Consider the following 12,241-nt stretch of genomic DNA (forward strand, 5'->3'; position numbering starts at 1 on the left):
CACTTATCCAACCTAACATAGCATTTTCATTGCACCCATGCGGCAAATAGCGCTATCTATTCACCTTTGCTTGGACACATTTTTGCCACTTGTGAAGAAATTTTGCATTATTTGAGGGGCATTGCACTATTAATTAATTTATTATTATTGATTTTACTGGAGCCAACTTTGTTTTTTTTAATTAATAAATTTGACATACATCCCTTCACACAAAAGTCAGAAAGTTTATTTTTGGTCCGTGTCAGGAAGGTGTTTGTGCAGTGTGGAAATGTCAAAAATAAAATGTTAAAAGAAGAGATTTTTTAGAAGATAAATTTTATTTAAAACTGTCATAAAATAGGAATAAATTTAGTTTTCATGTTCAAATAAATTTGATAAAATTAAATAATAAACAGACTAGTATAACAATATCAAATCATGAAAAGTAAGAAAGACATTGACAATAAATACATACTGGAGTCCAAATTTTGACCGAACTGCACAATGCATGCGTAATTTCTCAATATAGCTGAAGTAACAACGTATTGATCGCTGTCTTGGCAATGTCGGTGTGGCATTTTGCCAGATGTACATTTGTGCACACGTTTGTTCCTCTCAGCTCGCCTCTCTGCTTCTGCAAAACCACCTTGTTTTTTATGTTGTTGAAATTTATGATGATGACAGGTGTGGTGTTGTTATTGGAATGCATCTATCGATGTTGTTGACTTCCACATCCACCCTCTTCGTTTGTAGAAAGTCGACCACCTGTTGCTCTGCTGAAGCACCATCATCTTGTTCTCCTCTGTGGCATAAGACCTGCTTGTACAGTGGGGCATATTTTTTAAGAAACACATGTAAAAGTATATTTTTTTCAAAATTAACAATAGGGAAAAATGTAAAAAATGTATACAAGAGAATGACCCATGTCCCATTAGTTACTGAAAAAAAACAACCGTCTGCTTTTTGTATGTAGAGTGAAGCCTAACTGGCTAAGCGCATGTGCATAATCAACCCACAAAGTTTCCTGGAAATCGCTGGTGTAGTTTGTGCTTAATCGTGTTAACTAAGAAACCAACAAAAAACAAACAACCTGCAATACAGTGGTTTATGGTTCCCCAAGAGCAGGGGTGTCCAAACCTTTTCCAGCGAGGGCCACGTACTGAAAAATGAAAGGATGCAAGGGCCACTTTGATATTTTGTAAACCAACACATTGAGATATGCTAAGAAGCTATATGTAGCTCAAGAAAAACCTGCATTTCACCTTTGTAATATAGGGGAAATGCTACTAAAAATTATGTTTTTTTCCATAATAATACGACTTTATTCTTGTAAAACTGGGACTTTTATTCTTTATTCGATTATGACTAATATTTTGACTTTATTCCCGTAAAATTACAGCTGTTTCCATTTCTTGATTTTTTTAATTTTCCAACTATTTCATTTCAGCTTTCTTCTCATTTCAGTGTAAATTTTCTTCTCGTAATTATTACTTTCTATCTTTTAAAACAGTCATGTATTTTTTATTTATTTCAACATTGTTACTAAAATGATATTTTTCCTCATTTTTGTTTATTCTCATAAAATTGCAACTTTTTTCTCATTTGAAAACAATTTTTTTCTCTTAATATTTTAGACTTTATTGTGGTAAAATTTCTGCTATTGATTTTTTTTTTGTATAGTTTTCCAAATATTTCAACTTCTTTTCTTCTCCTGATATTTAGACTTTATTCCCATGTTATAAATTTCCCCCCATTAATCCAAAAATAACAACTTTTTTCATTGTTTTTGACTAAAAAAACAACCTTTTTCTTCAATATTTCAACTTCATGCTACTAAAATGACATTTTTCCTCATACTATTACTTTATTCTTGTGAAATTACGGCTTTTTTCCTTTGCTAGATTACAACTCTTCTCTTAATATTTTGACTTTTGATTGATTTTCCCATTTTTGCTGCTGTTTTTTTTTTTTTTTTTAAGTTTCCTTGTTAAATTACATTTTTAGACTGTGTGGCGGGCCGACAAAATCACAGCCATGGGGCCGCAAATGGCCCCCGGGCCCCGCACTTTGGACACCCTTTGCCCTAGAGCCTGTTTATAAGCACCAAATGTGCGAAAAATTTATTATCTCTCTTTTGAAGTTAATGTTTTTCATGTAAAACCTCCTTCCTGCTTAGACCCTAAATGAGCCAGCCCTACACCCTGGACTGGTCGCCAGCCAATCGCAGGGCACATATAGACAAACAACCATTCACACTCACATTCATACGGACATATGGACAATTTTGAGTCACCAATTAACGTAACATGCATATTTTTCCCACGCATGCACGGAACATACAAACTCCACACAGAGATGCCCAAGCGGAGATTCGAACCCAGCGCTTCCCGATCTCCTGAATGTGTGGCCAACATGCTAACCACTAGGCCACTGTGCGGCCCACCCCATGTTTATGACCTTTGTAAAAAAAAAAAAAAAAGGTCAAAAGGTCAGGCTAAACTACATATCTTAAAATAAATCCTGGAGCTCTGCCATCGGCTACAGATATGGGAGCAGTAAGTTTAATCATCGTAAAAACTTCCACAAGTTCCTTTAAGAGTAGTTCATGTTGGGGGTTTGGTCCCTGAAGATGAAAGAGGTCCCTGTAATGTGACTTTGTGACTTTGTCCGCATACAGTCGTCCCTCATTTATCGCACTTAATTGGTTCCAGACCCGACTGCGCTAAGTGAATTTGTGAGACGTAGGATTCAATATCAATAAACTCAATATTTTCGTTGTTAAGAAATAGAAAACCTGTTTATAACATTCTAAATATGTTTTTTTTAACATTATTAGAGCCCTGTAGACATGAAATAACACCCCCATAGTCACCTTTACACTCCTATTATTCTTTGTTTACACCGCATTGCGCAGGCTACGGGATCACTGCAGGTGCAGATGTTCGAACCGTGATGTAGCGAGGGTCGACTGTACAGTAATTAATACCAGATTACACACACAGTGTGCGTGCGTGCGTGTGTGTGTGTAGGAAGAGCAGCAAGAGAAGGAGGGCTTAGGGTTAGCATGTACACACATAAACATCCTCCGGGCAATGGGAGTCATCCTGGGAATATTTATCTTTGCTGGTAATGCAAAGAGGCAGCCAACCTCTAATCTGGCCCTCAGCTATTTGCTCTGAAATTTCCCAATGGGAGGAGGGAGGGTTTGAGACGGGAAGTAAGCCGGGAAGCAGCATGGAGGAAGGAAGTGGCAAAGTCAAGTGTAGAAGGGAAGAAGGAAGGGTGGTACTTGTCTGGTCCTTATGTGTGTGTGTATGGACAATGTATAGATATGGAGGACGGGGACGGGGCCTGAGGCGGGGTGATGAGGCGTGTTGGGGGTTCTCGTGTTTTGGTGGGCCTGTGAGGCAAAAAGAAGTGGGGTGATGGAGATGTGTGTGTGTGCTCATATATGTTTGTGTGTGTGTGGCCCCGCCCCCTCGGGCCATGCGCCATCTCTCAGCATCTCGCCTGATTCAAAGCGAATGGCAGCGTGCCGTGTGGCTCCATCGTGGCCAAATGACTTGTGACACTCCTCGCCTTGTTCTCTGACGTCTGAGGAGACAAGACGACAGACAGACACACACACACACGCGCACACACACGTACATGTTAAAAAACACACGTAAGCTAAACCATCATCATTCTTTATTTGATGCGTCCCAAAGAGGAAACAGTTGGTAGTTGTGTTTGCTTTCATGTACGTGTTTATTCTACATGTGTTTTGCCTTAACGACTCTGACCTAAACCAGAAAAGGCCTGAGAGAAGACAAAGAAAAAGACACACACACACATTACACAGCTTCATGTCTGCATGTTTGAGATGTTGCAACATATGTGCTGTACATACTGTATGTGACGGCATTCATGCTTTGCACCAGCTCGTTGTAAGGGCGCTCAGAGTGTCCATTTGGGTGGCTTCAGAACTCTGTCATCATGTCACATGCAGTCTGCTCAGTGTGCCACTCGTCCTTGCCTCAGGCAGCCCGCGACCAAGATATGCACTTTATTTGACTTGCGCCATGTTTTCTGGTGCACGCTGAACTGCATCACTGAGATTTGGACTGAAAACGTAGAAATCCAAGTACAGTAATCCCTCGTTTATCGTGGTTAATTCTTTCCGGACCGGACCGTGATAAGGTCAATTTCCGCAAAATAGGATTCCTTATTCGTAAACAATTTTCCCTCTAAGCTGCGCGCGTACGCAATCGTGCACTGGTCCAGCGTTCTCAGCGCACAGCAAATCCATGCAGCACACAAAATACAATCCAACCTGAACTGTAAATTAAATCAACACATAAGAATTTATTCTGTACCATTTTGCAATGCTTATTTACTTTTCTCGTTAAATAAAGTTTAGTAAACATTTGCATAAAGTCAACATGATGTCCAGTCCCCTTTTAATAGGTGTATTAAAGAGTTACCTTTCTAAGGTACATTTATTATAGATTTTTAAAAAATTGTATATCTATCTATCTATCTAGAATAGAATAGAATAGAATACAATAGAATACAATAGCGTTTATTGTCATTGCACAATAGTTACAACAAAATTGTCATGTAATGGGGCCACTCTGCACAACATAATAGTAAATAAATAAATAAAAATAAATAAATAAATAAATAACAGTGGGATGAGGATAAAAGACTGCAATATAAAATACCAGAGCCTTAATGTTGGGGGTCCGGGAATGGTCGGCAGAGATATGCGTGCCCAGAAACTTGAAGGTGGAGACAGCTTCCACCTCTACACCATCTATGAGGAGAGTGGTGTGAGCCTGTCTGTGCTTCCTGAAGTCCAGTATGAGTTCTTTTGCCTTTTGGACGTTCAGGTTCAGGTTGCTGTGTGCACACTTGGTTGACAGCCTTTCCACCTCGTCCCTATATGCTGTCTCTTCCCCATTGTGGATGATATTTAATAATGCTGTTGGTGGGGTGGGCTGGAGAACAGTCACAGGGCGTACAGTAGGGGGCTCAGTACACAGCCTTGTGGTGAACCTGTGCTAAGTGTGAGTTTGCAGGAGTGGGAGGGGCCCAGTTTCACAGATTGTTGACGATTTGACAGGAAGTGTTTTATCCAGTTGCAGGATCTGTAGTTGGAGCAGTTATGTGGAATATCTGGGATGATTGTGTTGAACGCAGAGTTGAAGTTGAAGTTGAAGTTGAAGAGCATAGCATCCTCACGTTGCTCCCCTTGTTCTCCAGATGGTTCAGTGCGGTGTGAAGTGTAAGGGCGATGGCATCCTCCGTGGACCGGTTTGCCTTCTGGGGGCCGCTGCGTCCCTGCGTGCCGCCATCTTAGTGGGAAAAGATTAATTGTGATTAATCACCAGTTAACTCTGGCCAAAATGCGATTAATCACAATTAAATATTTTAATCGATTGACAATAATATAATATAAAATATAAAAAGAATATAAAAAAATGATAATATAAAAATATGTGTCAGATAAATAATTTGTAATATTTTGAGACGATAGATGAAAGAAAAAAGTTTCATATTACAGAAAAAATTGAAAAAATCGTGACGATACCAGAATAAATGGTTACGTTACAAGAAAAAAGTCACAGCATTAGAATAATGAATATTTTGGTTACGATAAATAGTTGTAATGTTACAAGAAAAGTTTTAATATTACGAGAAAAAAATTCAAAATTTTCTGATAATAAATTTGTAGTATTTCAAATCAAAAGTTATAATGTTATCAGAAAAAAAAGTACACGTTCGAGGAAAAAATAGGAAAAAAGGTTTAGAAATAGTGGTAATGTTGAGAGAAAAAAGCTTTGTTATTACACGAAAAATATCGTAATGTTAAAATAGTAATGTGACAAGAATAAAATTGCGGCGTTTTAAGTAGTATAGTACAAGTAATAATACAAGTATATTGCTATGATAAATGTTTCATGTTACTTGACAAAGTGATTAGTATCGTAGAAAAACGTAATTGTCAGTGAATTAAGTCAGTAATAATACAACACAGTATTTCTTCTTGAAATTTATTTTCTCACTAAATTCACCTCATATTAATTTATAGACGCACATTTCTGAAGGTTTTGCTTATAATTGGCAACCAGCTAGTTAGTTGACAATCTTACCCCACGTAAGCGGCGTATTACGCAAGCAGCGTGTTGTGTTGCATCTAAGGGCAAATGACATACTTGTCTCTTTCAGTGAGTATCATCTAGACAAGTACTATACATGGCTGCCCTTCCCTCTGGTCCTCTCTAACCCCTCTCTCTGCAAAAACAGCACACTGAGGGTGTCTATCGAGACAAAAATCACTCATTAAAAACTCTGTGATCAAACAAGAGGGCAGTTTCAACACGTGGCCGTCTGAGCTGGGAGGTCATCGCCTCCTCGTTATCCTGTTATCCCGCCTTGGGTCCTTGTACCTCTACGCACGACGGAGCGCTGCCAGCCCCGCAGACGAGCTATGTGAGGATTAATTAACCAATTAAGAGCCCTCGAGAGTCGTTTGAGGGCCCCCTCGTTGTCATCGGACACACATTCAGCTTCAATTATAGGGAGAGGTCGAGCAGTGAGCGCTGTTCATCTTCCCCTGATGATTAGGTGAGGGACATTTTACAGTAATTGAATTAGGATTATTATCATGATGTCCACTCATCTTGCTCCTTCCCCAAAGCGCCTCCCTTATTAAATTTAGGAATCTTCCATATGGAAGACACGGACATTTTACCCATCTTATTTTTTTGGAATGATCTTTGTTTCGCTCTGAGCAAAATGCGCAAAAATCTTTGTGTCTGCAAATTTACCTAAAGGGAAAGTCTGTATGTCTGACTTTTAGCAGGCACAAGCGCTGTAGTAATAAAGTGGAACCTCTTAAATTGGATTATGCTAAAGGGTTGCCAAATTTGGCGTATGACCATTTTTGAACATTAAAAAAACCCTGCCCCCAAAGTAGTTTTGCAGCATTGTTGCAGCGCTTAACTTCCTTTTACACTTGCAAGACAAGTAAGAGGCCCATGTGTGACGTATTGCAGAAGTTTTTTACATTTTTTTAAACGCCTTATATTATTGTGTCATACACTTGTTTGATAGTTAATAAAATATGTCTCTAAAGTTGTGCAAAACAAGAAAAAAAAGCCTAATTCTGCACTTCAAAAATTGTAATTTAAGCAAAATTTATTTCAAAACATTTAAGGTAAAAAATCCTTATTTTTACTTACTTATTAATATATTTTTTTTATTTGCCATGCTTCAAATTTTAGTACAGATTACTTAAAATAAAAAAAATGGTTGAAGAAAAAAATGTGTGTTAGTCAAAATGAAACACTTTTGGATTTAATGTTGCTTAAATTTCATTTTTTTTCAGTATGGGCATGTGTTTTCGTTGGCTTTTCTGTTGCTGTGGCATCAGAAGAGAAGAAGAATAAGTACCAAATCAATTCTTTATACACTAGCAGCCCATATGTGACGAGTGTTTTATTGTTTTTACACCTTCTGTCTTCCACTTAAATGCCAGTTAACATTAAATACGATGTACAGTTCATGGAGATTTCATGATTATTTGTATTTCCATTAGTTCCTAGAGGAAAAACACTTGTAAGGCAACCACAGTAGATAGTGTTTGACCTCAGTGTGTCACGCTTTATGCTGCAATCCTAACCGAAGCGACAGAGGCCCTGTGATGCTGATGCATTGTGGGCCGCAGCACAGTATGCTGAGTGTCAAGCGCTGCCCGGCTCGATTAGGCCAGCAAGTGAACGCCGTAGACACAGTGGGTGGGTGGAGGGCGGTTGGGGGGGTACTAGACAAGAGAGCCAACCCCCTGCTTGTCATTCTTTCTTCATTTGTCTGCTCACACTTGGAGGCAACCATCGCAACACATGTGACCCCAATAGGACGGCACGCAGATACTTAGTTAAACGACGCCTTGACCTCTCGCTTGATACACTTGACCTCGCGACACACTGGTCTGTGGAGAGTGTTGACCCCCGCCCCGGAGGCCTTCTCAATTAGAGTAGCATACTAATATGTAGCATGGATGTTGGTCACCATGCATTTCCTCTTCATATGAGTTGTTTATTTTCGAGGAGGTTTTTTGAAATTGTTTGCTCAGTTGCCATTCAGGTAGATTTCTTTTGCTGTATTAGCACCGTGGTTCTTTAGCTTTTGCATTTATTGGGGTGGGCTTGGGTGCGGTGCGGTGCGGTGCGGTGCGGTGCGGTGCGTGGGAAGGCATGCTCCCCAACAGGAAGTTACCCAGCATGACTCACTGCTTATAAATTCGTATGAAATAGTATTGTTTTGCATGTAATATGTTAGTGTGTAAGCGTTTATTGCGATACTCGCATAATCTGTGTAATGCATCATTCGGTCCACATACTTGTGTTGTTTTGGTTGCACCGTGAGTGAGGGAGGTTTGATGACGTCCTGGTTTGTGTTAGAGTGTCAAAATAGACTCTCTTTTTTTAATGATTGTCTTAATTATTTATGGTTTTTGCTCTTTGCTGGTGGTCTTGGAAAGAAACCCATGCGAAGTGTGGCTCTACTGTACACGATACACTGTGGTGGTCTGTTATATGAAAAATTAAAAAAATAAAAATATATATATATTTTTAATATAATACACATATATATTTAAGCAAATTACACGTATTCATGGCCTAAATTAAGCATTTTCAAGCATAAAAATGTCTAAATGAATGAAAATACAAATATAAGACATTCAAAATATGTCATTTGAAGTGTAGTACAGTATCTGTGACTTGTTGTGTGCGCCTTTAAGAGGTGGTGCCTGGGAAGTGACGTGTGTGACGCCAGTTAGCTAGAGTTGGCTGAGTGCTATCAGTCGGTTAGCACTGTAGAGCGTGGCTGACAGCAGCTCCTGTGTGAATCTTCACTGCATGTGTGCTCTGCTTGTTAATAAGGCGATGGAAGTGCATTGTGAGTCTCTCGTTAACCATCAACAGCGGCAGTAGAGTAGTACTCTGCACTGTCTCTAGGTGTCAGTAACTTTACCTTGATGAGACAAAAGCCACCAGGAAGTATGCTGTTAGTGCTATTTATGACCAAGATTGCTTATTTTCTATTATTGTGTCTACTGTATTGGGTAATGTAAATGTAAAGGTGACTATAGGGGTTTTATTTCATGCCTAGAGGGCTGTAATAATAGTAAGTATAATATATAACATATTATATATACACGTGTAGTATTGTCTTGACACAATTACTAGAAATAGTACCTTATAGTTGCTGTCTTTGCCAGTGGAAAAGCCTCAGTAGGGTGTAATAGTAAAATACGACACCACTATGAAGGATGACAAAAAAAGTGGTCAGCTCTTTAAAAACATTACCCTAAAAAATGAACCAAACTGGACTGTTTGGCATGACGATACATCTCCATCTATCCACCCCAAACCCCTCCTGCCCCCCATCTGTTAGTGATCTCCTGGACCACTGTGAACACAGTGAAAGGGGCGCAAAAAAAAAGAGGGCGGAACAAGAGTTGTTTTTTTTTTTTACTGCATCCTAGTACATCCTGCCTTAATGAGCCCCCCCTCTCTGTCTGCCCATCTGTCCCCAGCGGGATTGGTCGCACAACCCCCCCCCCCCCCCCCACCCCACCCCCCCCCACCCCCTACCCTCGTGTTAGTCCAGAGGTATTTTGACCGTGAGTGTTTATGTATTTTAGTCAAAAGGTAACAATCCCCTCTGACGGAAAAAGCACTGTTGGGAGTTTGTGGAAACGTCATTTCTAACAGATGACTCCCCCAGGAGGACAGGGATTAAGATATCCATCCTCAACTTGCCCTGATGACCCCTCTCCAGGGTGTAGTCTCATTAGCCTGAACTGCAGCGGCTTGTTAACCCCACTAATCGAAATGGGAATGAGCATAAAAAGAACTCAAGAATTTACTGCTAGGGTCCGCACTTCAAAAGAAACGGGGGGCATCGGGGGGCATCAGCCAGCTTCTTTTTCTTACCACTCTTTGCTTCTCACCTCGTGTTATTCCCACTGTACCAAATCGCACCCACTGCACTAGAGTAAACCCGGAGTCAGGATCCCTCAGAATCGAAGCTAATATATGTTTTACAGGGACATGCTGCAACGCGTCCCGGTGCTAATCATCTCTAGCACAACCTGCCAACGCCGTCACACTCCTGTATAACAAATAAAGACCGCATTATCATTATCCATCCATCCATTTTCTATACAGCTTGCCCTCATTCATCTCATATCCCAGCTGATTCTGTGGTGAGAGGCAGGGTACACCATGGACTGGTGGCCAGGAAATCATGAGGCACATCATACAAGACAAACAACTGTATTATATCGTCATGACTCATAGGGTGACCATATTATGATGAACAAAAACCCGGACACCTGAGCCGGTAACAAGACACTCAAATGATACTCAAAGTTTACTCAAAGATGCCTTATAATTTCAACATCTTTAAAGTATTCCTCCTCTGTATTAATAGTTGGTATATTACAAAATGCTATCTATTACCAAAGACACAAATTAAGATAGGCTTGTTTTATTATCCTTTAAAATAATATCTCTTTGATATGTTTCAGTGGTGCAAAAATAATTTTAAAATATCTGGAATTAAATAATAATAGAAATAATGTCTCTTCTGCATTAGAAAAATCAAACTGTAAGAAAAAAATTGGAAATTTGAATTAGCTATATTAGCAAATAGCTAATAGCCCAAATTCCAGTCAGTGAAAAACACTGAAAACGGCCAGAACAGGAATTGAAAACAGGACATGTCCGGGGAAAACAGGACGTTTGGTTAACCTAGCTGTGACTGTATGTCTGTATATATTTGTTTGTGTAAGCTAAGCTACACCTCAACCACTGCACACAAAAGTGTGAAAGTTTACGAAAACATGCATCCCTCCTGTCTTGCCTGTGCTTTTCTTTTTCAGCCAAAATAATAGCATTGTGGGGCTATTATTAAACCACAAAGTTTGCCCCCTTTCAGTCAGACTGACTTGATATTTCTCACACAGCTCAATTCACCCACTATAACTTCAGAGTGTTTAGATGAATCACCACAAAATTTGGTCCAGACCTTTAAGGTACTGACAAGCACGTGTGTGAAAAACATGAACGCCATAAACCACTCAACCACAACGTCTTTGTAGGGGCACGGGCCAGACTGACAAACTAATTGTCCACAACGGTCATTGAGTATTTGTCTAGTGATTATAAAATCTGTATTACTTGAACGCTACAATTACTTCCAAAGCATGTTGAACACAACCCATTGGGGGCGCCACAAATGTCATGTACAGTAGTACAATAGTGTATGGTACAGTACACACAAACTACCGGTAGCGTCTTTCAGTTGTTCTTCCCATTGTGCCTGAATGGGATGGATCCGAAAAATAATAAATAAATAAATGATTAATAATAACATAATAATAACTCTTATTATACTCTACTAGATCATTGTTGTATGTTATTAATCTTCATCTGAAGTCGTGGCCTTAAAAAGTAATGGTTTACGTTAATTCAAAGCAACAGCAAAAGGTATGATGAGGCTGAAGGCTGTGCGCTGTTTATCTAGGAAATTCCGATGAATCTTTTGCTAGGCTCATTCAAATACCCCCATGATTGACCTCATTCTTGATTTGCAGATGCATTTCTATCAATCAGCTCGTGTGTGTCTAAGCGCAACTGTCTGTACAAACAACAAGCATCACCTTGCGCCTAAAAGCCGAGGTGCAGGATAATGGAAAGAGCGGGTTGGTATTAACAGATTTCATAGCAGCTATTGTGGCACGCCGCGGAATCAGGATGAGGCCAAATCCCTCCCCGGGCCGACCTAACCAAACCACAGCTTCTCGCTTTGTTTGAATTGTATATAAAAAGAGGTTGTGCTGAAACTGACACGACAGCAAGCAAACAAGCGCAGTGTAAGTGACACAAAGGATCCAAAAGGTAAACATGTAGCATTGAATAAATGGATTACACGCTCGCCTTGACAAAGTACCTTTCCGCACCTTGGGGATTTTGCCGTTTGCTAAGTGTTGACTGCCGCTCCCGGCCCAGTGAATAGATTTGGTTGTAGACGAGGTCTGTGGAATGGCTGTCGCAGGTTCTGTAATGCTTTGCTATTGTTAGCGGTCACTACGTTGGCTTTATTACCAAGACACTCTCACACTTTGTAACAATGTTTCAGATGGTAACCTAAAATCTGTAAACCTTAGTTTTTTGAGTGTATAAGTGTGTATGGCAAAAGTCAGTGC

Source organism: Dunckerocampus dactyliophorus, chromosome 8 (genome assembly GCF_027744805.1).
Source record: "Dunckerocampus dactyliophorus isolate RoL2022-P2 chromosome 8, RoL_Ddac_1.1, whole genome shotgun sequence".
In the NCBI taxonomy this organism is placed as follows: Eukaryota; Metazoa; Chordata; class Actinopteri; order Syngnathiformes; family Syngnathidae; genus Dunckerocampus; species Dunckerocampus dactyliophorus.